This window comes from Halichoerus grypus, chromosome 13 (assembly GCF_964656455.1).
Source record: "Halichoerus grypus chromosome 13, mHalGry1.hap1.1, whole genome shotgun sequence".
In the NCBI taxonomy this organism is placed as follows: Eukaryota; Metazoa; Chordata; class Mammalia; order Carnivora; family Phocidae; genus Halichoerus; species Halichoerus grypus.
This window is the reverse complement of record NC_135724.1, coordinates 54,459,857-54,485,238: the sequence shown is the minus strand read 5'-3', so window position 1 is coordinate 54,485,238 and position 25,382 is coordinate 54,459,857. Positions and strand designations below refer to the sequence as shown.

Here is a 25,382-nt window from a genome sequence, read left to right as displayed (position 1 = left end):
CCTAACATGGGAGCAGCCAATTATATACGCCAATTAATAACAAAAGCAAAGAAACACATCGACAACAATACAATAATAGTGGGGGACTTTAACACCCCCCTCACTGAAATGGACAGATCATCTAAGCAAAAGATCAACAAGGAAATAAAGACTTTAAATGACACACTGGACCAAATGGACTTCACAGACATATTCAGAACATTCCATCCCAAAGCAACGGAATACACATTCTTCTCTAGTGCCCATGGAACATTCTCCAGAATAGATCACATCCTAGGTCATAAATCAGGTCTCAACCGGTACCAAAAGATTGGGATCATTCCCTGCCTATTTTCAGACCACAATGCTTTGAAACTAGAACTCAATCACAAGAGGAAAGTCGGAAAGAACTCAAATACATGCAGGCTAAAGAGCATCCTACTAAAGAATGAATGGGTCAACCAGGAAATTAAAGAAGAATTTAAAAAATTCATGGAAACCAATGAAAACGAAAACACAACTATTCAAAATCTTTGGGATGCAGCAAAGGCAGTCCTAAGAGGAAAGTATACAGCAACACAAGCCTTTCTCAAGAAACAAGAAAGGTCTCAAGTACACAACCTAACGCTACACCTAAAGGAGCTGGAGAAAGAACAGCAAATAAAGCCTAAACCCAGCAGGAGAAGAGAAATAATAAAGATCAGAGCAGAAACCAATGAAATAGAAACTAAAAGAACAGTAGAACAGATCAATGAAACTAGGAGCTGGTTCTTTGAAAGAATTAACAAGATTGATAAACCCCTGGCCAGACTTATCAAAAAGAAAAGAGAAAGGACCCAAATCAACAAAATCATGAATGAAAGAGGAGAGATCACAACCAACACCAAAGAAACACAAACAATTATAAGAACATATTATGAGCAACTCTATGCCAGCAAATTAGATAACCTGGAAGAAATGGATGCATTCCTAGAGATGTATCAACCACCAAAACTGAACCAGGAAGAAATAGAAAACCTGAACAGACCAATACCAATAAGGAAATAGAAGCAGTCATCAAAAATCTCCCAAAACACAAAAGCCCAGGGCCAGATGGCTTCCCAGGGGAATTCTACCAAACATTTCAAGAAGAATTAATACCCAATCTTCTGAAACTGTTCCAAAAAATAGAAATGGAAGGAAAACTTCCAAACTCATTTTATGAGGCCACCATTACCTTGATCCCCAAACCAGACAAAGACCCCATCAAAAAGGAGAATTACAGACCAATATTCCTGATGAACATGGATGCAAAAATTCTCACCAAAATACTAGCCAGTAGGATCCAACAGTACATTAAAAGGATTATTCACCATGACCAAGTGGGATTTATCCCTGGGCTGCAAGGATGGTTCAACATCCACAAATCAATCAACGTGATACAATACATTAACAAAAGAAAGAACAAGAACCATATGATCCTCTCAATAGATGCAGAAAAAGCATTTGACAAAGTACAGCATCCTTTCTTGATCAAAACTCTTCAGAGTATAGGGATAGAGGATACATACCTCAATATCATAAAAGCCATCTATGAAAAACCTACAGCGAATATCATTCTCAATGGGGAAAAACTGAGAGATTTCCTCAAGGTCAGGAACACGGCAGGGATGTCCACTATCACCACTGCTATTCAACATAGTGTTAGAAGTCCTAGCCACAGCAATCAGACAACAAAAAGAAATAAAAGGCATCCAAATCGGCAAAGAAGTCAAACTCTCACTCTTTGCAGATGATATGATACTTTATGTGGAAAACCCAAAAGACTCCACCCGAAAACTGCTAGAACTCATACAGGAATTCAGTAAAGTGGCAGGATATAAAATCAATGCACAGAAGTCAGTGGCATTCCTATACACCAACAACAAGACAGAAGAAAGAGAAAATAAGGAGTCGATCCCATTTACAATTGCACCCAAACCCATAAGATACCTAGGAATAAATCTAACCAAAGAGACAAAAGATCTGTACTCAGAAAACTATAAAATACTCATGAAAGAAATAGAGGAAGACACAAAGAAATGGAAAAACGTTCCATGCTCATGGATTGGAAGAACAAATATTGTGAAGATGTCAATGCTACCTAGAGCAATCTACACATTCAATGCAATCCCCATCAAAATACCATCCACTTTTTTCAAAGAAATGGAAAAAATAATCCTAAAATTTGTATGGAACCAGAAAAGACCCCGAATAGCCAGAGGAATGTTGAAAAAGAAAAGCAAAGCTGGCGGCATCACAATTCCGGACTTCCAGTTCTATTACAAAGCTGTCATCATCAAGACAGTATGGTACTGGCATAAAAACAGACACATACCTCAATGGAACAGAATAGAGAGCCCAGAAATGGACCCTCAACTCTATGGTCAACTAATCTTTTACAAAGCAGGAAAGAATGTCCAATGGGAAAAAGACAGTCTCTTCAACAAATGGTGTTGGGAAAATTGGACAGCCACATGCAGAAGAATGAAACTGGACCATTTCCTTACACCACACACAAAAATAGACTCCAAATGGTTGAAAGAGCTCAATGTGAGACAGGAGTCCTTCAAACCTAGAGGAGAACAGAGGCAGCAACCTCTTCGACCTCAGCCGCAGCAACTTCTTCCTAGAAACATCGCCAAAGGCAAGGGAAGCAAGGGCAAAAATGAACTATTGGGACTTCATCAAGATAAAAAGCTTTTGCACAGCAAAAGAAACAGTCAACAAAACCAAAAGACAACCGACAGAATTGGAGAAGATATTTGCAAATGATGTATCAGATAAAGGGCTAGTATCCAAAATCTATAAAGAACTTATCAAACCCAACACCCAAAGAACAAAGAATCCAATCAAGAAATGGGCAGAAGACACGAACAGACATTTTTCCAAAGAAGACATCCAAATGGCCAAAAGACACATGAAAAAGTGCTCAACATTGCTCGGCATCAGGGAAATCCAAATCAAAACCTCAATGAGATACCACCTCACACCAGTCAGAATGGCTAAAATTAACAAGTCAGGAAAGGACAGATGTTGGCGGGGATGTGGAGAAAGGGGAACCCTCCTACACTGTTGGTGGGAATGCAAGCTGGTGCAGCCACTCTGGAAAACAGTATGGAGGTTCCTCAAAAAGTTGAAAATAGAGCTACCATACGACCCAGCAATTGCACTACTGGGTATTTACCCCAAATATACAAATGTAGGGATCCGAAGGGGTACGTGCACCCCGATGTTTATAGCAGCAATGTCCACAATAGCCAAACTGTGGAAAGAGCCAAGATGTCCATCGACAGATGAATGGATAAAGAAGAAGTGGTATATATATACAATGGAATATTATGCAGCCATCAAAAGGAATGAGATCTTGCCATTTGCAATGACGTGGATGGAACTGGATGGTATTATGCTGAGCGAAATAAGTCAAACAGAAAGACATGTATCATATGACCTCACTGATATGAGGAATTCTTAATCTCAGGAAACAAACTGAGGGTTGCTGGAGTGGGGGTTGGGGTGGGAGGGATGGGGTGACTGGGTGATAGACTGTGGGGAGGGTATGTGCTCTGGTAAGGGCTGTGAATTGTGCAAGACTGTTGAATCTCAGATCTGTACCTCTGAAACAAATAATGCAATATATGTTAAGAAAAAAAAAAAGAAGAAGATAGCAGGAGGGGAAGAATGAAGGGGGGAAATTGGAGGGGGAGACGAACCATGAGAGATGATAGACTCTGAAAAACAAACTGAGGGTTCTAGAGGGGAGGGGGGTGGGAGGATGGGTTAGCCTGGTGATGGGTATTAAAGAGGGCACGTTCTGCATGGAGGACTGGGTGTTGTGCACAAACAATGAATCATGGAACACTACATCTAAAACTAATGATGTAATGTATGGTGATTAACATAACAATAAAAAAAAGAACTACGCTCTCAGCAACTTTCAAATATACAGAACTGTTATTAACTGCATCACTGTGCTGTACATTTCATCCCCATGGCTTATTCATCTTATAACTGGACGTTTATACCTTCTGACCACCTTTCCCCCACCTCCATGCAGATATCTCTCTGAGATTGTGATTTTGTTTCCTTTGAATATATTCCCAGAAGTGGGATGCCCCTCCAGATGATTCCGTCACACAGTAAAGTCTGAGAACCCTTGACCTCCACGTAAAATAAGCAATTGTATAATGCGAGAGTGGAGGAGGGAAGAGACCGCATCTTAGTCATGACCAGTCAGAGTAAGAATGACACACCTCGCCTGGAGAGCCTTTCAAGTTGGACGAGATAAAGAAGGAAGCTGCCTCATGGAAGATCTTTCCCTTGACTTGGCTGACTGGAGGCCAGTGGTGGAAATACAGTTTTCCACGGCCGCACCGAAGCAGTTAGCTCCTCCAAACACTGCACTGGCTTCCACAAGATCTCATCTTTGCTCAGGAGTAAGGAGCCAACAGTCAAAGCCCGTGTTCATCATTAATTACCTCTTGAGGATTTACAGTGTCTAGTCTTCTAGGCCTCAAGATCTTCTTTCTGACGTAGAAAATGATGACCCTGTGGGAGATCAGGTGTGACTGTTGATTGATACTAGAAGAGATCCCAAATACAGCTCCTCCATGACAAGTGCAGGGGTGCCCTGTGGCTGAGGGAGCCTAGGTGCTGAGTCTGAGATGCATGGTGGATGCTCCTGAGTTTCCCTCTGCCTGGTTTTCATTCCCCTACCTTCCCTGCCTGTCATCCAGCACACTAGGAAGAGGAGGTCAGAGCAGATAGTCAGGGCGGGCTTCAGAGAGGATGGGGAGAGCTGACCGAAGAGCTCAGAAATAACTGAGATGTTTGGGGAAGAGATGGAGTAGATGAGGCCCTGAGGATGTCAGTAGGTAGCAAAGCCATGAGCACCAGGATTCAATCACATGCTTCACTCTCACACATGTAGTGGGCTTCTCTTTGAGTGCTGTCCTAAAAGGGAACAATCAATAGGATCCACACACGGAGCTTTCTCAGCTGTGCTCATCATCCCACAGTGCCATGAACTTGGACTGACTGTTTTGCTAAAATAGACCTTGCCCGCTATGTTCATGTGATGCTGGGCAAGTCACCTTCCTCTTTGGACCTCAGAGTTGGGCCAGCCGTTCTCACCATATTCTTGCAGGTCTATGATTCTTTACTTCCAAATTCTCTACCACAGAGCCTAAGGTAACAGGACAGCAGAACCCCTGTGTGGCCCAGGACAAGTTTAAGAATCGGTCTTTGGCTGTGGCTCCATCCCTCTCTATCACACTGCTCTGCTCTTTAGTCTGCACTGGCCTTGGATGAAGCTCCGAGTGCCATCATGCTGGGATGACCCCACGATCCTCGGTCTCATGTCTCCTGTAGCCATCAGGAATTATTAGCGACACAATCTGCCTGGGAGAGAGCCACTCATCTGAACATCACTCCTTCTGGGACCAGGAGATCAATGATGAGCAGACCCTTGCCCCGAACTAATGGGCTGACGGGCGAGGGCATTTTGCCTTTGGCCTTCTGACTGCAGAGTCTCACATCTGTGAACTTGTCCATCAGCAATGCTAATGGAAAGCCGTATGCTGGGTAAGGACTGCAAAATACATGGGGTGGATAGCCTCATACTTTGCCTCTTTCTGAACAAAGCCAGCACGGCTAGATACTGTGTATGTGTGGCTCCTAGGAGAGGCTGGTGCCTAGGCCAGTTGCAGGAAGGCAGTCCCAGGCTGTTAAAAATGGAAGCACATTGTTCACTTGGTTTTTGTCAAGATGCCAGGGAGGGCCACCAAAATCTTCAGAGGTTACCTCTATGTGTTTTTCCCTGGCCTCTCTTACCAGAAAGCATGTCGTCCAAACCCTGTGATCTTCGGGAGGAAGCAGCTTTTGGACTGCTCTGTGTTAACCTGAGTGCTTGCCTACTTTGGTGTGTCAAGGGCTGCCTGAGACACTTGAGCCATTTGTAATCCCTTTCCCTTCAGAGCCGATCCAGAGCGGTGCTCTGGAAGCCTGCATTTCTATTTCAATTTGCAACCTTTGTCACACCAACTGTCACCAACTCTTAATACCTTTTTCTTTGAAACTGTTCTAAATTCTGACGTACTTCACTCAAATGCTTGTTTTACCCAGTGTCTATAGCTATGGAAGTGTCTTTCAGACAAGACACTTAGAAAACAATCGACATACAGCTGCTGGGGCCACAAGAAATGGAAGTAGCAGCACACAAAGGAGGGACATGCAATCCAATCTGTCTTAAAAGACCAGCAAAGCAGGGAGTTCTGTTTGTTGAACATTAAGTCATTGTATTAGTTCATTTATCCTGTTCCAAAAATTTCTCAAGACACACTGTACATTCGTTCATTCTAACAGTATCCTCTAATTTCAGTAAAGAGGGCAGGCCATTGAGTCTGCCTGGCCAAGTTCAAGTGCTACTCCCATCACTTGAGACATACTTACTCTTCCTGTGATTCCGTTGCTTCATTAGAAATTATAAGTTTCCATTTGTTGTATTTAGAACAGAAGTGGAATTCCAAAGTAATGGGGGGAAATTATGCCAAAGAAAAGTGGTGCCAGGATAATTGATTGACTATTTAAATAAGATATTTTAACATGTTAAATGTTAAGAAAAAAAGAAAGAATAAGAAAGAAGATTAATTAAAGAAAATATATTGGGAAAATATACTTGGATCATAACTATAAAGGAAACATTTGAGAGATGTGACAATGATGTCAAAAACTAACTTTATCAAAACACAAAATTTAAAAGCAAATGATCAGCAGGAAAAAAATAACCTTTTCAAAATAGAAGCATAACAAATGCTTGCTATCCTTATAGAAAGAGCTCTTCAAATCAGTAAGAAAGCAATGAAAACTCTAATAGAAAATGGACAAAAGACATGAACAAGAAATTCACAATACAAGTGGCTGAAATGAAAATTAAATCTGTGATAAATATTTCATTGTAGCAAGAATCAGGAACATGCAAATTAAAAATAAAAATGAGACGTCCTTTTTTTATCTATTTAATTTATAATCTTTACAAAGAACAATAACCTGTGCTGGTAGAGGTTTGGGAAAACAGGCATTCTCACGCATGACTGAAAGGAGCATAAATTTAGTAAAGAAAAACTTCAATTTTAGTACAATTTCAACAAATATTTATTAAGCACACATGATGATGTGCCAAGCACGGGGTCAGACTTGGGTATAGAAATCAGTAAGGTCGTGAAGGATCTTGCACTTCTTGGAGGCTTCAGTCTAGTTGCAGGAGGTTGGAGGGAGGGAGAAAAAGTATATACAGAGAATAATTTAGAAGATACCTAATATATATTAGGACTAATGATATAAGAATATTCAAATTTCACAAACTGGATCAGGCAGGGGAAATATCCAACCAAATTTACCAACCCCCCCAAACATCAGGCTTCCCTCAGCTTTTTGGAGGGCAATTCCAAGATTTCTCACAATCTCAGAAAAAAAAAAAAATTGTCACACTCCTTCCATTCCTATGTCCTTGTTTCTCTTCCTCTAAATTAGTTGAGCAGCTACTTCACCATTGCCGTGACTAAGTGGCCTCTATGCCAAGCGTTCTGCACTGCCGGTGGTATCCTCTCTGACACCCTCAGAGCCATAAAGCCAGTTCTAAGGAAGGTTCTTCTCTATTCAGGCCTTCCTTTCCCAGAGGAGTTGTGCTCTGTTCTATAAAGGAATACAGACCATCAGATTTCTGTCCTCATAAAGCGTCTGATGCTGGCTTTCTTATCAGGATCACTTCTAGAAAAATTACAGAAGCTAGAGGGCACATATGAACTCCAAGAACTTTAAAAAGCAAGCAAAGCTCTGTGGCAACTGAAGGTAGTTTTGAACAGATGTAAGTGGGGGCCAGGTAACCGGAGGTAGGGGTGAGACACCATGGAAAAGGAAGAATTAGGTTCTACTCTTACTTCCTCTTTGAGATGTCCTGAGACAATCCTCGCCTACTCCTCCAACGAGTCAGCAGCAACAGTCCAGGACACTGGTATCAACAGGGCACTATCACGAGTGACTAGTTGATAAAAAAGAAAAACTGGGAAAAAGACAATACCCAATTACAACCCACAGCTAGAATTTCAGACAATAGTAACCTGATGGGAGAGAGGGCTGGAGGAATGAGGGAACCAGACAGATATGAGAATGTGCCCAAATACTTACTAGTTAGTGGGAAAATGAAAATATTGGATTTGTTTTTAAAAACTTAATAGGAGTAAAAAATCATGAACAATTTTAGGTTTAAGGACACATATGGACAAAAACAGAATGTTTAGCTTTTATAAATTTTTTTTTAAGGATTTTATTTATTTATTTGACAGAGAGAGACGTAGCGAGAGAGGGGAACACAAGCAGAGGGAGTGGGAGAGGGAGAAGCAGGCCTCCCAGGGAGCAGGGAGCCCAATGTGGGGCTCGATCCCAGGACCCTGGGATCATGACCCGAGCCGAAGGCAGACGCTTAACGACTGAGCTACCCAGGTGCCCCCAGAATGTTTAGCTTTTAAAACATCAGAAGGAAACTCAATCCAAAGGAAAACAGGAAGGGAGAAAACAAGAACAAAATAGAGGAAAAAAAAGAGTACATGAAATACACCAGCAGGAACAATTTCTAATATTGTAGTCCTCAACAAATATACGTGGGGTAAGCACACATATTAAAGGGCAGACATTCTCAAGTTGAATTTAACAAACACAAAAGTTTACCATAAATTATCTGCAAGAGAATGGTTAAAACAAAGGAGACACAGAAAAATGATGGGAAAAGTTGAAATAGGTAAATCTGAAGTAGAAGAAATCTTGCTCTCTGACAATAGAGATTATAAATCAAAAACATCAAAAGGGGCAAAGGGGGGGGCGGAGCAAGATGGCGGAGGAGTAGGAGACCTGGATTTCGTCTCCTCTCAGGAATTCAGCTGGATAGGGATCAAACCATTCTGAACACCTACAAACTCAACAGGAGATCGAAGAAAAGAATAGCAACAACTCTCTGAACAGAAAAGCGACCACTTTCTGGAAGGTAGGACGTGCGGAGAAGTGAATCCGAGGCGTTATTCGGGAGGATAGACGGCGGGGGAGGGGCCTCCGTCGGCCGCTTCTGGCAAGTGATAGAGCCACAGAGCACAAAATCGGAACTTTTAGAAGTCTGCTCCGCTGAGGGACGTCACTCTGGTGGCGAAGTGGGGGGTGGAACCCTCGCGGGACAGTGTGGTCTCAGGACCCTCGGGGTCACAGAAAGACTGGGGGTGCCTGAGTGCGGCAGAGCTCCCAGGTATCGGAGCGGGGAAGCCGGCTGCAGAGACGGAGCCCAGGCGCGGGCTCTCAGCTCGGGGTTGCTATAAACCGTGATCCGCGGCACAGTCGGGCCACTGCTCCTCCAGCAGGGACCCAACAAGTGGCAGATCCGGGGAGACTCACCTTCTTCCCCCGGGAGGAGAGGTGCGGGAGCGCACCGCGGGGATCTGCTGGGTTTGGAGACTCCACCCGGGGTCGGGTGCCAGATAGAAAGGCGCGGTCACAGGCCAGGTGAGCGCGGAGTGCGGCCGGAGACCGGGGAGACGGGAGTGACTGACTGCTTTTCTCTGGGGGCTCGCTGAGGAGCGGGACCCCGAGTTCTCGGCTCCTCCGGGGTGGAGACTGGGAGGCCGCCATTTTCACTCTCCGCCTCCAAAGCTGTACGGAAAGCTTGCAGGGAACAAAAGCTCCGGAGAGCAAACCCGAGCAGATTACTTAGCCCTGACCGGCAAGGGCGGGGCAATTCCGCCTCCGGCAAAGACATTTGGGAACCAGGGCAACAGGCCCCCCCCCCCCCAGAAGATCAGCGAGAACAGCCAGCCAAGACCAAGTTTACCGATCAATGAGAACGGCAGAACTCCAGCGCTAGGGGAATACTGCACATAGAATTCATGGCTTTTTTACCATGATTCTTTAGTCTTTCAAAGTTAATTATTTTTTTTAACTGTCTTTTTTTCTTTTTTCCTTTTTTCTTTTTTTTGAATTTTTCTTTTTCCCTTTTTCAACCAACATCTTATCAATCCCTTTTTTAATAAAAAACATTTTTATTTTTCATTTTTAAAGTCATATTCTATCCCTTCATAGTAGTTACCCGTATTTTTGGCATATATATATAAGTTGTTCTCTCTTTAAAATCTTGAGATAGTTTCTTCTAACAGATCAAAATATACTCTAAATCTCTAGTGTATGGTTTTTTTCTACTCCCCTGCCTGATCACATTCTCTCCCTTTTTTCTTTCTTTTTTTTTTTTAATCCTCTTCTTTCTTTTTTCAAACAACTTATCAAATCCTTTTTTAAAATTTTTTATAATTTCCATCTTTACAGTCATATTCCATCCCTTCATCATATCAACCCTTATTTTTGTACATATATAAGTTTTTCTTTCTTTAAAATTTTGGGAGGGACTTTCTTTTAACAGACCAAAATACACCCAAAATCTAGTGTGTGGCACTGATCTATAATCCAGCCTGATCATATTTGATCACATTCTGTTTTTGTTTTGTTTTGTTTTGTTCTGCTTTTGTTTGTTTTTATCTTTATCTTTTTCTTTTTTCTTTTTTTCTTTCCTTTTCTTTTTTCTCTCTTTCCCTTTCTTTTCCCACTGCTTCAGGTCTTTTCTGATTTGTTTAGAGTATATTTTCTGGGGACGTTGTTACCCTGCTAGCATTTTGTTCTCTCATTAATCTATTCTCCTCTGCACAAAATGACAAGACAGAAAAAATCACCTGAACAAAAAGAACAAGAGGTAGTACCGACTGCCAGGGACCTACTCAATACGGACATTAGTACAATGTCAGATCTAGAGTTCAGAATCATCACTTTAAAGATACTAGCTGGGCGTGAAAAAAACATGGAAGTTATTAGAGAAACCCTTTCTGGAGAAGTAAAAGAACTAAAATCTAACCAAGTAGAAATCAAAAAGGCTATCAATGAGGTGCAATCAAATATGGGGGTGCTAACTGCTAGGATAAATGAGGCAGAAGAAAGAATCAGTGAGATAGAAGACCAAATGATGGAAAATAAAGAAGCTGAGAAAAAGAGAGATAAACAAGTACTGGATCACGAGGGCAGAATTCGAGAGATAAACGATACCATAAGACGAAACAACATTAGAATAATTGGGATCCCAGAAGAAGAAGAAAGAGAGAGAGGGGCAGAAGGCATAATGGAGCAAATTAGAGCAGAGAACTTCCCTAATTTGGGGAAGGAAACAGGCATCAAAATCCAGGAAGCGCAGAGAACCCCTCTAAAAATCAATAAAAATAGGTCAACACCCCGACATATAATAGTAAAACTTACGAGTCTCAGAGACAAAGAGAAAATCCTGAAAGCAGCTCAGGAGAAGAGATATGTAACCTACAATGGTAGAAACATTAGATTGGCAACAGACTTATCCACAGAGACCTGGCAGGCCAGAAAGGACTGGCAGGACATATTCAGAGCACTAAATGAGAAAAATATGCAGCCAAGAATACTATATCCAGCTAGGCTGTCATTGAAAATTGAAGGAGACATAAAAAGCTTCCAGGACAAACAAAAACTAAAGGAATTTGCAAACACGAAACCAGCCCTACAAGAAATCTTGAAAGGGGTCCTCTAAGCAAAGAGAGAGCCTAAAAGCAACATAGACCAGAAAGGAACACAAACAATATACAGTAACAGTCACTTTACAGGCAATACAATGGCACTGAATTCCTATCTTTCGATAGTTACCCTGAATGTAAATGGGCTAAATGCCCCAATCAAAAGACACAGGCTATCAGATTGGATTAAAAAACAAGACCCATCGATATGCTGTCTGCAAGAGACTCATTTTAGACCCAAAGACACCCCCAGATTGAAAGTGAGGGGGTGGAAAACCATTTACCATGCTAATGGACACCAAAAGAAAGCTGGGGTGGCAATCCTTCTATCAGACAAATTAGATTTTAAACCAAAGACTGTAATAAGAGATGAGGAAGGACACTATATCCTACTTAAAGGGTCTATCCAACAAGAAGATCTAACAATTGTAAATATCTATGCCCCTACCATGGGAGCAGCCAATTATATACGCCAATTAATAACAAAAGCAAAGAAACACATCGACAACAATACAATAATAGTGGGGGACTTTAACACCCCTCTCACTGAAATGGACAGATCATCTAAGCAAAAGATCAACAAGGAAATAAAGACTTTAAATGACACACTGGACCAAATGGACTTCACAGACATATTCAGAACATTCCATCCCAAAGCAACGGAATACACATTCTTCTCTAGTGCCCATGGAACATTCTCCAGAATAGATCACATCCTAGGTCATAAATCAGGTCTCAACCGGTACCAGAAGATTGGGATCATCCCCTGCCTATTTTCAGACCACAATGCTTTGAAACTAGAACTCAATCACAAGAGGAAAGTCGGAAAGAACTCAAATACATGCAGGCTAAAGAGCATCCTACTGAAGAATGAATGGGTCAACCAGGAAATTAAAGAAGAATTAAAAAAATTCATGGAAACCAATGAAAATGAAAACACAACTATTCAAAATCTTTGGGAAGCAGCAAAGGCAGTCCTAAGAGGAAAGTATATAGCAATACAAGCCTTTCTCAAGAAACAAGAAAGGTCTCAAGTACACAACCTAACGCTACACCTAAAGGAGCTGGAGAAAGAACAGCAAATAAAGCCTAAACCGAGCAGGAGAAGAGAAATAATAAAGATCAGAGCAGAAATCAATGAAATAGAAACCAAAAGAACAGTAGAACAGATCAACGAAACTAGGAGCTGGTTCTTTGAAAGAATTAACAAGATTGATAAGCCCCTGGCCAGACTTATCAAAAAGAAAAGAGAAATGACCCAAATCAACAAAATCATGAATGAAAGAGGAGAAATCACAACCAACACCAAAGAAATACAAACAATTATAAGAACATATTATGAGCAACTCTATGCCAGCAAATTAGATAACCTGGAAGTAATGGATGCATTCCTAGAGATGTATCAACTACCAAAACTGAACCAGGAAGAAATAGAAAACCTGAACAGACCTATAACCACTAAGGAAATAGAAGCAGTCATCAAAAATCTCCCAAAACACAAAAGCCCAGGGCCAGATGGCTTCCCAGGGGAATTCTACCAAACATTTAAGGAAGAATTAATACCTATTCTTCTGAAACTGTTCCAAAAAATAGAAATGGAAGGAAAACTTCCAAACTCATTTTATGAGGCCACCATTACCTTGATCCCCAAACCAGACAAAGACCCCATCAAAAAGGAGAATTACAGACCAATATCCCTGATGAACATGGATGCAAAAATTCTCACCAAAATACTAGCCAATAGGATCCAACAGTACATTAAAAGGATTATTCACCACGACCAAGTGGGATTTATCCCTGGGCTGCAAGGTTGGTTCAACATCCGCAAATCAATCAACGTGATACAATACATTAACAAAAGAAAGAACAAGAATCATATGATCCTCTCAATAGATGCAGAAAAAGCATTTGACAAAGTACAGCATCCTTTCTTGATCAAAACTCTTCAGAGTATAGGGATCGAGGGTACATACCTCAATATCATAAAAGCCATCTATGAAAAACCTACAGCGAATATCATTCTCAATGGGGAAAAACTGAGAGCTTTCCCCCTAAGGTCAGGAACGCGGCAGGGATGTCCACTATCACCACTGCTATTCAACATAGTATTGGAAGTCCTAGCCACAGCAATCAGACAACAAAAAGAAATAAAAGGCATCCAAATCGGCAAAGAAGAAGTCAAACTCTCACTCTTTGCAGATGATATGATACTTTATGTGGAAAATCCCAAAGACTCCAGCCTAAAACTGCTAGAACTCATACAGGAATTCAGTAAAGTGGCAGGATATAAAATCAATGCACAGAAGTCAGTGGCATTCCTATACACCAACAACAAGTCAGAAGAAAGAGAAATTAAGGAGTCGATCCCATTTACAATTGCACCCAAAACCATAAGATACCTAGGAATAAATCTAACCAAAGAGGCAAAGGATCTGTACTCAGAAAACTATAAAATACTCATGAAAGAAATTGAGGAAGACACAAAGAAATGGAAAAACGTTCCATGCTCATGGATTGGAAGAACAAATATTGTGAAGATGTCAATGCTACCTAGAGCAATCTACACATTTAATGCAATCCCCATCAAAATACCATCTACTTTCTTCAAAGAAATGGAACAAATAATCCTAAAATTTGTATGGAACCAGAAAAGACCCCAAATAGCCAGAGGAATGTTGAAAAAGAAAAGCAAAGCTGGCGGCATCACAATTCCAGACTTCCAGCTCTACTACAAAGCTGTCATCATCAAGACAGTATGGTCCTGGCACAAAAACAGACACATAGATCAATGGAACAGAATAGAGAGCCCAGAAATGGACCCTCAACTCTATGGTCAACTCATCTTTGACAAAGCAGGAAAGAATGTCCAATGGGAAAAAGACAGTCTCTTCAACAAATGGTGTTGGGAAAATTGGACAGCCACATGCAGAAGAATGAAACTGGACCATTTCCTTACACCACACACAAAAATAGACTCCAAATGGTTGAAAGACCTCAATGTGAGACAGGAGTCCATCAAAATCCTAAGGGAGAACACAGGCAGCAACCTCTTCGACCTCAGCCGCAGCAACTTCTTCCTAGAAACATCGCCAAAGGCAAGGGAAGCAAGGGCAAAAATGAACTATTGGGACTTCATCAAGATAAAAAGCTTTTGCAAAGCAAAGGAAACAGTCAGCAAAACCAAAAGACAACTGACAGAATGGGAGAAGATATTTGCAAATGACATATCAGATAAAGGGCTAGTATCCAAAATCTATAAAGAACTCATCAAACTCAACACCAAAAGAACAAAGAATCCAATCAAGAAATGGGCAGAAGACATGAACAGACATTTTTCCAAAGAAGACATCCAAATGGCCAACAGACACATAAAAAGTGTTCAATATCGCTCGGCATCAGGGAAATCCAAATCAAAACCTCAATGAGATACCACCTCACACCAGTCAGAATGGCTAAAATTAACAAGTCAGGAAATGACAGATGTTGGCGGGGATGCGGAGAAAGGGGAACCCTCCTACACTGTTGGTGGGAATGCAAGCTGGTGCAGCCACTCTGGAAAACAGTATGGAGGTTCCTCAAAAAGTTGAAAATAGAGCTACCATATGATCCAGCAATTGCACTCCTGGGTATTTACCCCAAAGATACAAAAGTAGGGACCCGAAAGGCTATGTGCACCCCGATGTTTATAGCAGCAATGTCCACAATAGCCAAACTGTGGAAAGAGCCAAGATGTCTATCAACAGATGAATGGATAAAGAAGAAGTGGTATATATATACAATGGAATATTATGCAGCCATCAAAAGGAATAAGATCTTGCCATCTGCAATGACGTGGATGGAACTGGAGGGTATCATGCTGAGCGAAATAAGTCAAACAGAGAAAGACATGTATCATATGACCTCAGTGATATGAGGAATTCTTAATCTCAGGAAACAAACTGAGGGTTGCTGGAGTGGGGGTTGGGGTGGGAGGGATGGGGTGACTGGGTGATGGACACTGGGGAGGGTATGTGTTCTGGTAAGCGCTGTGAATTGTGCAAGACTGTTGAATCTCAGATCTGTACCTCTGAAACAAATAATGCAATATATGTTAAGAAAGAAAAAAAGAAGAAGAAGAATGTAGCAGGAGGGGAAGAATGAAGGGGGGGAAATCGGAGGGGGAGAAGAACCATGAGAGACGATGGACTCTGAAAAACAAACTGAGGGTTCTAGAGGGGAGGGGGTTGGGAGGATGGGTTAGCCTGGTGATGGGTATTGAGGAGGGCACGTTCTGCATGGAGCACTGGGTGTTATGCACAAACAATGAATCATGGAACACTATATCTAAAACTAATGATGTATTGTATGGGGATTAACATAACAATAAAAAAATTAAAAAAAAATAAAAATTAAAAAAAAATTAAAAAAAAAAAGGGGCAAAGGGATGTCTGGTAAGTGGGACAGTGGAATAGGGAGATGACACTCATATCCACACATACACCTAAGCGTAGCCTCCCACTGTATCGAGCAACACTGACAGAACTTCAGAAAGAAATAGAGAAAGCCACAGTTTTCGTTTTCAATGGGGATGGAAAGATTATTTCAAAAAACACTGGCCAAAAAATTTTCTAACCTGTAAAAACATCAAGCCACAAATTCAAGAATTTCTTTTATATATTTCTTTTTTTTAATTTAATTTTATTATGTTATGTTAGTCACCACACAATACATCATTAGTTTTTGATGTGGTGATCCACGATCCATTGTTTTCATATAACACCCAGTGCTCCATGCAGTACGTGCCCTCCTTAATACCCCTCTGAATAAACACAAAGACCTAACTCAGTTAAATCTTGAAAAACAAGGAGCAAGAGAACAATCTCTAAACCATCTAGAGAAAAAAGACAAAACAACAACGGTAAGAACAACTCCTCACTTCTTGGTTGGGAATGAGGGCAGCCAGATGAAAATGCAATGTTATCATAAAGTGCTGAAAGGTCATAGCCTTCATCTAGAATACTATACTCAGTGAACATGTCCTACCCAGGTTAAAAGAAGAATAGACAAAAGACCTAGATAAACCTTTTACCACAGAAGAGACACAAATGGTCAATAAGCATATGAAAAAAAAGTTCAATTGTAAATGGGATTATTAATTTCTTTCTGCTACTTCATTATTAGTATATAGAAATGGAACAGATTTCTGTATATTAATTAAATTTTGTATCTTGCAACCATGCTAAATTCTTTTATCAGACCCAGACTGATATTTTACAAAGACGTAGAGATGGCCAACATACACAATGAAAAAATGCTCAACACACTTATCATTAGGGAAATGCAAATCAAAACCACAGTCAGACATCACCTCACACCTGTCAGAATGGCTGGAATCAAAAAGACAAGAAATAGCAAGTGCTGGTGAGGATGTGAAGCAAAAGGAACCCTTGTGCAAATTGGTGCGGCCCCTGTGGAAAACAGTATAGAGGTTCCTCAAAAAATTAAAAATAGAATTAAGACATGATGCAGTAATTCCACTACTGGGTATTTACCCAAAGAAAGCCAAAACACTAATATGAAAAGATATATGCACCCATATGTGTATAGAGGCATTATTTACAATAGCTAAGACATGGAAGTGTCCACTGATAGAAGAATGGATAAAGAAGATGTGGTGTATATAAATACAATGGAATATTACTTGCCATAAAAAGGAATGAAATCTTGTCATTTGTAACAACATGGATGTAGCTAAAGGGTAGAATGCTAAGTGAAACAAGTCAGACAGAGAAAGACAAACACCATATGATTTCACTTGTTTGTGGAATTTAAGAAACAAAACACATAACCAAAGAAAAAAAAAAGATAAACAGAAAAACAGACTCTTAAATACAGAGAACAATCTGGTGGTCTCCAGAGGGGAGGTGAGTGGGGAAATGGGTGAAATAGATAAAGGGTATTAAGAGTACACTTCACGTGATGAGCACTGAGAAATGTATAGAATTGTTGAATCATTATATTGTACACCTGAAACTAATGTAACCCTTTATGTTAATTATACTTCAATTAAAAAAAAAAGAAATTGTTCTATGTCATTGGTCATCAGGAAAATGAAAAACCATAGTTGGATACAACTACACACTGACTGGCTAATTATATTTTTTTAAATGTCAAAACTAAATGTGTTAAGGTTGTAGAATAGCTGAAACTCATTAATTTTTGGTGGGGAAATAAAATGATACAACCACTTTGGGGAAAATTCTGGCAGTTTTTAAAAAACATAAAACCAAACATACAATCACATCCCAGCTATTCTATGTCTAGAGAAATGAAAACATGTGTTCACCAAAAGATTTAGACAAGAATGTTCATAGCAGCTTTATTCATAAAAGCACCAAACTGAAAACAGCCCAAGTGTCCATTAACAAGAGAATGGAAAAACAAACACAAGAAACCTGGTAAATTCATACAATGGAATAAAACTCTACCATAAAAAGTAATTAATGTTTAGGAGTACTTGCAACAGCATGGATGAATCTCAGAAGACATTATGCTGTGTGAAAGCAGCTTTACACAAAATGGTACACCTGTTGATTCTATTACGATTTTTCTCACTGCAACAAGTTTCGCCCATTTGGAAGTTCATGTATAAATGGTGTCCTCAAAAGAAAAACTATAAATAAGCTGAATTCTATTTGAGGATATTCACACTGAAATATTTATGGAGAAGTGTACTGATGTCTATGATTTACTTTAAAATGCACCCAAAATGAAATTGATTAATGTATGGATAAGAGGGATAGATGGATAGATAGATGAGTGGATATGTGAGAAAAAAGCAAAGTGAGATGTTAATGGTAAGATCTAAGTGGTGGTTATACAGGTGTTCACTATAAAATTGCAAAAACTTTTCTGTATGTTTGAAAATTTTTACAAAAACACACTGGACAGGGGCACCTGGGTGGCTCAGTCGTTAAGCGTCTGCCTTCGGCTCAGGTCATGATCCCAGGGTCCTGGGATCGAGCCCCACATTGGGCTCCCTGCTCAGCGGGAAGCCTGCTTCTCCCTCTCCCACTCCCCCTGCTTGTGTTCCCTCTCTCACTCTCTCTCTGTCAAATAAGTAAATAAAATCTTTTTTTTTAAAAGTTTTTATTTATTTGACAGAGAGATAGAGAGCACAAGTAGGCAGAGTGGCAGTCAGAGGGAGAGAGAGAAGCAGGTAAATAAAATCTTCCCGCCGAGGTAAATAAAATCTTTAAAAAAACCACACTGGGGCGCCTGGGTGGCTCAGTTGGTTAAGCGACTGCCTTCGGCTCAGGTCATGATCCTGGAGTCCTGGGATCGAGTCCTGCATCGGGCTCCCTGCTCAGCAGGGGGTCTGCTTCTCCCTCTGACCCTCTTCCCTCTTGTGCTCTCTGTCTCTCATTCTCTCTCTCTCAAATAAATAAATAAAATCTTAAAAAAAAAAAAAACACACTGGACAAAAGTACACGAGACCCTTAGGAAGAAAATGGTCAAATTTTACTAAAAGCTATAGAAGATTTTCTCACTAAATGGAGAGACGCTCCATGCTTTGCCATGGGATGATATAGTATTGCAAAGACATAAATTCTCCCCAAATTAATCTACAAGTTAAATGTAATCTTAATAAACTTCCAGTTGTATTTTTTAATTTAACCAACTTAGATTAAACTTTATATGAAAGAATACAGATCCAAGAATGGCTAACTCAACTTTGAAAAAGAAAAGAGTACTTGTATAGCAGATTTCTCAAGATATTATCAAGCCATAATAATAATAACGTGCAGTATTGGTACAAGAACAGATAAATTGGCCAAAGACAGTGTTTAGAGGAAGACCCACATGTGTATACAGGAGCATCATAGGGGACAGATGTGGGCCTCACAGGCCAGCTAGGCAAGGATGAGTTGCTTAGTGGATAGTGCTTGGAGACTGGCTCACTAAATGGGCAATAGAAAATGGAATCCCTTCTGAAACCACAAACAAAATGAATACCAGATGGATTACTTGCAAAACATAAAAACTATAATTTATCGAATGACCATCCAATAAACTATTTTGTAACGTAAGGGCAGAGGACTTCTTACCCAACTTCAGAGCTTCAAACAGGCACATCTAAGATTCTCCATTTCCCCCATTTTCCTGGTTGGCCCCAGTGCAGTGACTGACTTCTCCCCAGTCACATCAGCTCCTGAAAGCACACGCCTGAAGGTCAGATGCCCATCGTTTCAATCATCACTCAGACAGAATCCCAGTTTATAATCAGCTAAATCATTCTGCAATATCCTCTGTTAAAACTACTGAATAATAACATTATATGAAAACTATAACATTATATTTAAAAACCGCAGAAGTGCAAACATCAAAATGTAAACAACAGGTTCGTTTTGGTGGTAAGATTATAGGTTGTTAGTTTTACCTGTGCACTTTTATAGATTTGACGAATTGAGTGCTTTGAGCAGATAGTACCTTTGTATTAGGGGGTAAAACTTGTTTTCCCCAAATGGGTCAGGCAAATGGGAACATTGCTTCGAGTGGGTGTGTGACCACATTGTTCTAGGGGAAAAAAGGTGCTGATAGACGGTGCCCATACAAAGAGAAACACTGGGTTTCAACTTCTTTTGTATGCCCCACGTTCAAGATCATTCTGAACACTCAGTAAGTATTGAAATGACTTATCTGGTTGACCCTGAAATCTCATCGACTGGGGCTACAAAAGAATAAACCTATCAGCAAGTGCACGCTTTTATTTGTAAAGTCTAGCAAATACACAGGTAGGAGCATGTACAAACAAAAACACACACCCATACACACACACACACACACACACACACACACACACACCCTCTGGGTTCAGGAAAGTCTATCAATCCGTCCTGGTGATGCATTGATTTCAAGGTTGAAAGGAGGCTTTCAGTTCTATTTTCACTGGCATCTCATTCTGCCAGTTTGCTCCTAACTGGGGGCAATGGGAACATGGTTCACTGAGTTGAGAACAGTCCTCTCCTCAGACTAGTTTTATATGGTCTTCCTCCTTAATAAAAATATTCGTATATTTCTGATAAAAATATTGTCAACCTTTGATTTTCAACTCTAAGATCTCATGTTTTGAAAGTCCTTGTTATCAAATACGAGCTCTGACAAGCAACTTCTAAATCAGTGGTGGTGTAGTTAACATGGGCATGAAATGTGCACCGTGCTAAGGCGGAGGCTCATTAGCTCTGGAGGTTGCAGGAATGAAGATCAGCTCATGCACTGATGAGAATTGTTTTTATTAAGGGCTTTGTTTTTTAGTTTGGATTGGCATCCTTACGCATTTTGGAAGTGGGGTCTGAACAGATGCTTGGTATGTGTGGAAAGATGACGAGAACCAGAAGCAGCAGAAGTGCATTTGCAACTTTAGAACAGTTTTGCAAGATTGAGTATTTCTCTATATTAATCAAGCATGTATTTTCATCTATTTTAAGACAAGCCCTGTACTAGACTCTGGAGTTTCAGGAACAACATGGCCTCCCTTTCTTTATCTTTTCCCTCCCTCCTCCTCTCTCTTCCTTATCCCATTTCCATCTTCTTTTATTTCTTACGTTCTGCAATTATTTAACTAAGAAACTTCTGGGTGAATAGTGATCTGCTACCTGTTTCGAGATATAAAGAATGATCCTTCCCCTTGCTTCCGGGAACGTGGAATCTAGCCAAAGCGTAATGCATGTGCACACAAAAAGTCAAAACCCAGTAGGAAAACTGGATGCATTAAATGACAAAATAGAAGAGATGTTACAAGATAACAGCATAAAATAGATGCAAATGAAAGAGATGGTCTATAGACAGCCCAAAGGAAAAGGAGATCACTTTGCTGGGAAAAGCTTTTTCTCTCAGTTAGGCAAGTGAGCATTTATGGAGCAACTAGAGAGACAAATTGTGTTTATTTGAAATGGATCACACTGAACGCCTAGGCGAAGTTAGATCCGAGGTGGAGTACAAAGGAAGGTTTCTAGCAAGGTGGAGGTGAACAGGGAAGGCGCAGGCTCGGGAAGGTACACTGTGTGGCTGGGGAAAGGGGCATGGCAATCGGACTGGGACAGAAGTTCCTGCAGAGAAATGCAGAAGGGCAGGTTTTCCATCTGCCTCCTTTGTCCCAGTGAATGTGAATTCAGACAGAATTTGGACAGGAGCCCAGAGAAGCGCACTGGAACAACTCATTTAAAATATGGCATTGGAGCACACCTGCCAGGCAGTGTTTCCTGAATGCTTTTGAGTAGCTCCTTCCCTTAATTGGTCCATCTTAATCGGCCATCAAAATTAAGGGTAAAATAAATCTTAAAGGGATCTGCGTCTGGAACATGTTGTATGAGGCCAGTTTCTTTCATTGAGTGTCTATTGGACTCCAGGTTTAAATAGATCCAACCACTGAATCCATGTTTTAATCTGATCATATGATTGGTCGGTATCATTTTTCCATAGTTGATGCAAGTTGAACACAGTAATTAGCTAACAGGAAGTATGGGACAATATACTTTCTCCATGACTGTACCTTAAATCTTTTTCTAGGAAACCTAAGGGTAGTTTCCGGAAGCTATTAAGTAACCATGACTGCCTAAAGAAGCTTACTAATTTTTAAAAATCTCCCTGGTGTCCTCTCTGACTCCTGTCCCATTTTAATAATATAAAGCAGTATTGTATAAAATGTCTAATTTTTAAATAAATTTTAGGGGGGTCACATAAAAATTATCTGCAGGCTTAGAATATTTGATGGTCTTTAGATAAACAGAAAAAATCAATACGCACAGAAGTACTAGTGGGATTTTTCCAAGTAAGGTACGCAGAAGCCACTGGATACCAGTAAGTACCAGTAAGTGGCCTTCAAAGTATACATGTAAGATGATATCGCTGCTTCACAGAAACAGGGCAGCACCATGAACTCGTAACTGGGCAAAGGAGGTTGAGACGCCATCCCCACCTGCACTGACAAAACCTACAACATACAACAAAATTCCTCAGAAGAGGAATGGCAAGTGCCTCACCCATGGAAGATCCCACAGCTATGAATCATGGTACTCTTTCTGCTGAATCTGAATGCAACCTCAGAATCATTCTCAACCCAGTGTGTCAACAGGCAGTACCCATTTATAAGAGTTGTTATATGAGAGGGAATCTATTTGCTTTCCTGACATGGATTCATACCTGCATAATGGGCAGATGATCCATTGGCAGAGTAAAACATGGAATAGGAGAACTCAGCCCTCTGGAAGACGGCACGCCAAACCGGTGTTACTCATTTTTTTGTTCATACACTTGACAAATTGCTGCAGAAGACCTACTAAGTGCTGGGGACACAGAAATGAAGAAGAAATGCTCAGTACCTGCCCCCTTGAAACTTACCTTCCAATAGAATTCCTTGTTCCTCTCTACATACACATATAATTGCCAATGAAATAACATCTAGTATTTTAAAGTAAAAATCATATCAACAGCATGGTGATGGGATGAAGGAGTGTTGGGGAGAGTTATTAGGTTGAATAACATAAAGTTGCCATTTTTCTAGGTCAAGAATGGCCGAATATCAACAGCTTCATACATTTGAATCTGTAATTTAACAAGATGGTCAGGCAATCCCCCTCAAGGGGATGGCACTTAAGCTGATTATCCAACCAGAGGACGACATGAGCATGCAAATACCTGGAACAGAGCTCTTCCGGCAAGGGAAGAGCAGGTGGGAAAGCAACGAGGCAGGAAATACAGAACTGAGGGACAGGCCAGCCAAGTGGGTGAGTCACAGAGAGCCACGCAGAGTGGGATGGGAGGCGTGGCTGAAGAGGCAGACAGGAGGCCAGGGAGGCCAGGAAGCCAAGATCTTAGGTAAGTATGGACTTTCTCCTAGTTGCAATGGAGGTTTTCAGCAGGGAGTCATATGATCTAATAAAAGCAAATTTTAGAAGCTTGCTCTGGCTGCTGTATGGGAAATGGATAAGAAAGTGTGGAAGCAGGAAACAGTTCAGAAGGATACTGATGTGCTCCAGAGAGGCTTGATCGTGGCTTGGACGAGGCTGGCAGCAAAGAAGCAAGTAGGCATGGCTGGGGTCCAGATACATTTTGAGGGTAGAGCTGCCAGCCTCATGGTAGTAAGAATGACAATCATACTAATCACAAGCAAAACCCACCGACGATGATTGTCTGTAGAATACTTGCTATGTGCCAGGTCTGTTGCTAAGCATTTTGCACACATTATTTATTTTAATTCACACAAAAAAAGTCTATAAAATAGATACTATTATTATCCACACTCTGCATATGAGAGAACAACTCAGAAAAGTTAAATAACTTGTCCGAAAACATATGCTAAGTGCTAAACTGGAATTCAAAATAAAAGGGTCTGATTCCCAAGGCAGAGTTCAAGACTACTCTAGGTTCTACTCATCAAACCAGAAGTCCACAGAGTCGTAAGCATATGCAGTCGATGCCTAAGTGGAGAGATGAGGTCAGGGAAATTTCTACAGAAGGCATTCCAGCAGTGAGGCAGGAATGGAAAAAAGGATAGTGGAAGCGGGAAGTAAAATAAAACAGAAGTTTCATCAGTGATAGCCACCTAAGCTCCAAGATGTGTCTTTTCTTAACCAGCCCTTTCCCACCCTATGCAATGCGCTGGTTTGCTAATTGAGTGAGTGTGTCCTTAACTTAGATACAGCCTCCTACCCTAGCTGCAGCTGACCCATTTTCTACAATTTTCTACAAGGCTATAAGACTCAAACATACCCAAACATGATAGTCTTTTGCCTAGTTGCAACAGAATCTTCAAGAAGCCATGCTATATTTTCTAAGAAGACCACAATCACCAACAATGACACATGGGGATGCATCCCATCGACTTGCCTTAAATCTCTTTCTGCTTCTACACAGTTCCAGTGGGTTGGACCTAGGATCATTCTGGATGAGTATGATCCTTCATTCATTGGGAGAAATATTTTGAGTTTAAGTGAGTTTACAATAAAAGTTTAAATGGGAAAAAAGACCACTTGAAATGGGTAGTCTAGTTGCAAACCTAGTTGAACCAAGTCATCAAACAGAAAGGTTTTCCCTGCAATTAAAAAAAAAAAAAAAGAGCAAAAGGCTCTTTTGCATAAGAGACTTTAGGCCTTCTGAGGGGGGAGCAGAGGTACCAATGTTGAAGAATACTGAAAACACAGCTATAGGTGAAGACCATGCAGGAAGTCTACATCAACGCAGGGTGTGGACAGGACAGGACAGGACAGGACAGGACCAGGAGGCCTCTCCCTCTCACTTGGTGGTTTCATCTTTGAATTCAAATGACACATTATCGATGGCTCTCAATAATCCATCATTGGAATCCGTCCTAGGTAAGTCACTCACTGACACCGCTACAGCAGGGCCTGGCTTTCAGGGAGACAAGGTGAGGCTTGTGTTAGTACCTGAGAGCATGCACCTGACTGTACTCCATAGTCAAAGTCACCCAGTGGGTTATTTCTCTCCTTTGAGTAATCAGTGTCTTTCTCCTTGAATAAGAATGACCCTTCAGAGTTATATTCACATATAACTAAATACAGCTCGTCTTTTAGCATTTCTCTGCAAGCCCAGGGCCTCTCTGTTGGGACTAGAGAGAGCTGCTTTGTTAAGTTGCTTCTCTGTTGGTGTTCTTAATAAAGCTTACTTAATACGAAAAAGAATGTGATTGCCAAACATTATCTTCCTATCAAGACTCCAGGTTCCATGTTTTATATGTTCACATCAGACAGCAAAATTAATTAACTCACAGCA

General features: G+C 40.7%; 1 long non-coding RNA gene across 1 annotated transcript; it reads right to left on the bottom strand.

Annotated features, from left to right (window-relative positions):
* Nucleotides 1-7,162: 7,162 nt before the first annotated feature.
* Nucleotides 7,163-19,776, bottom strand: LOC144379787 (uncharacterized). Its single transcript, XR_013443167.1, has 3 exons — nucleotides 19,700-19,776; nucleotides 7,935-8,056; nucleotides 7,163-7,248 (listed from the first exon to the last, which is right to left on the bottom strand). It is a non-coding gene; the product is annotated as an uncharacterized LOC144379787 (long non-coding RNA).
* Nucleotides 19,777-25,382: the final 5,606 nt, after the last annotated feature.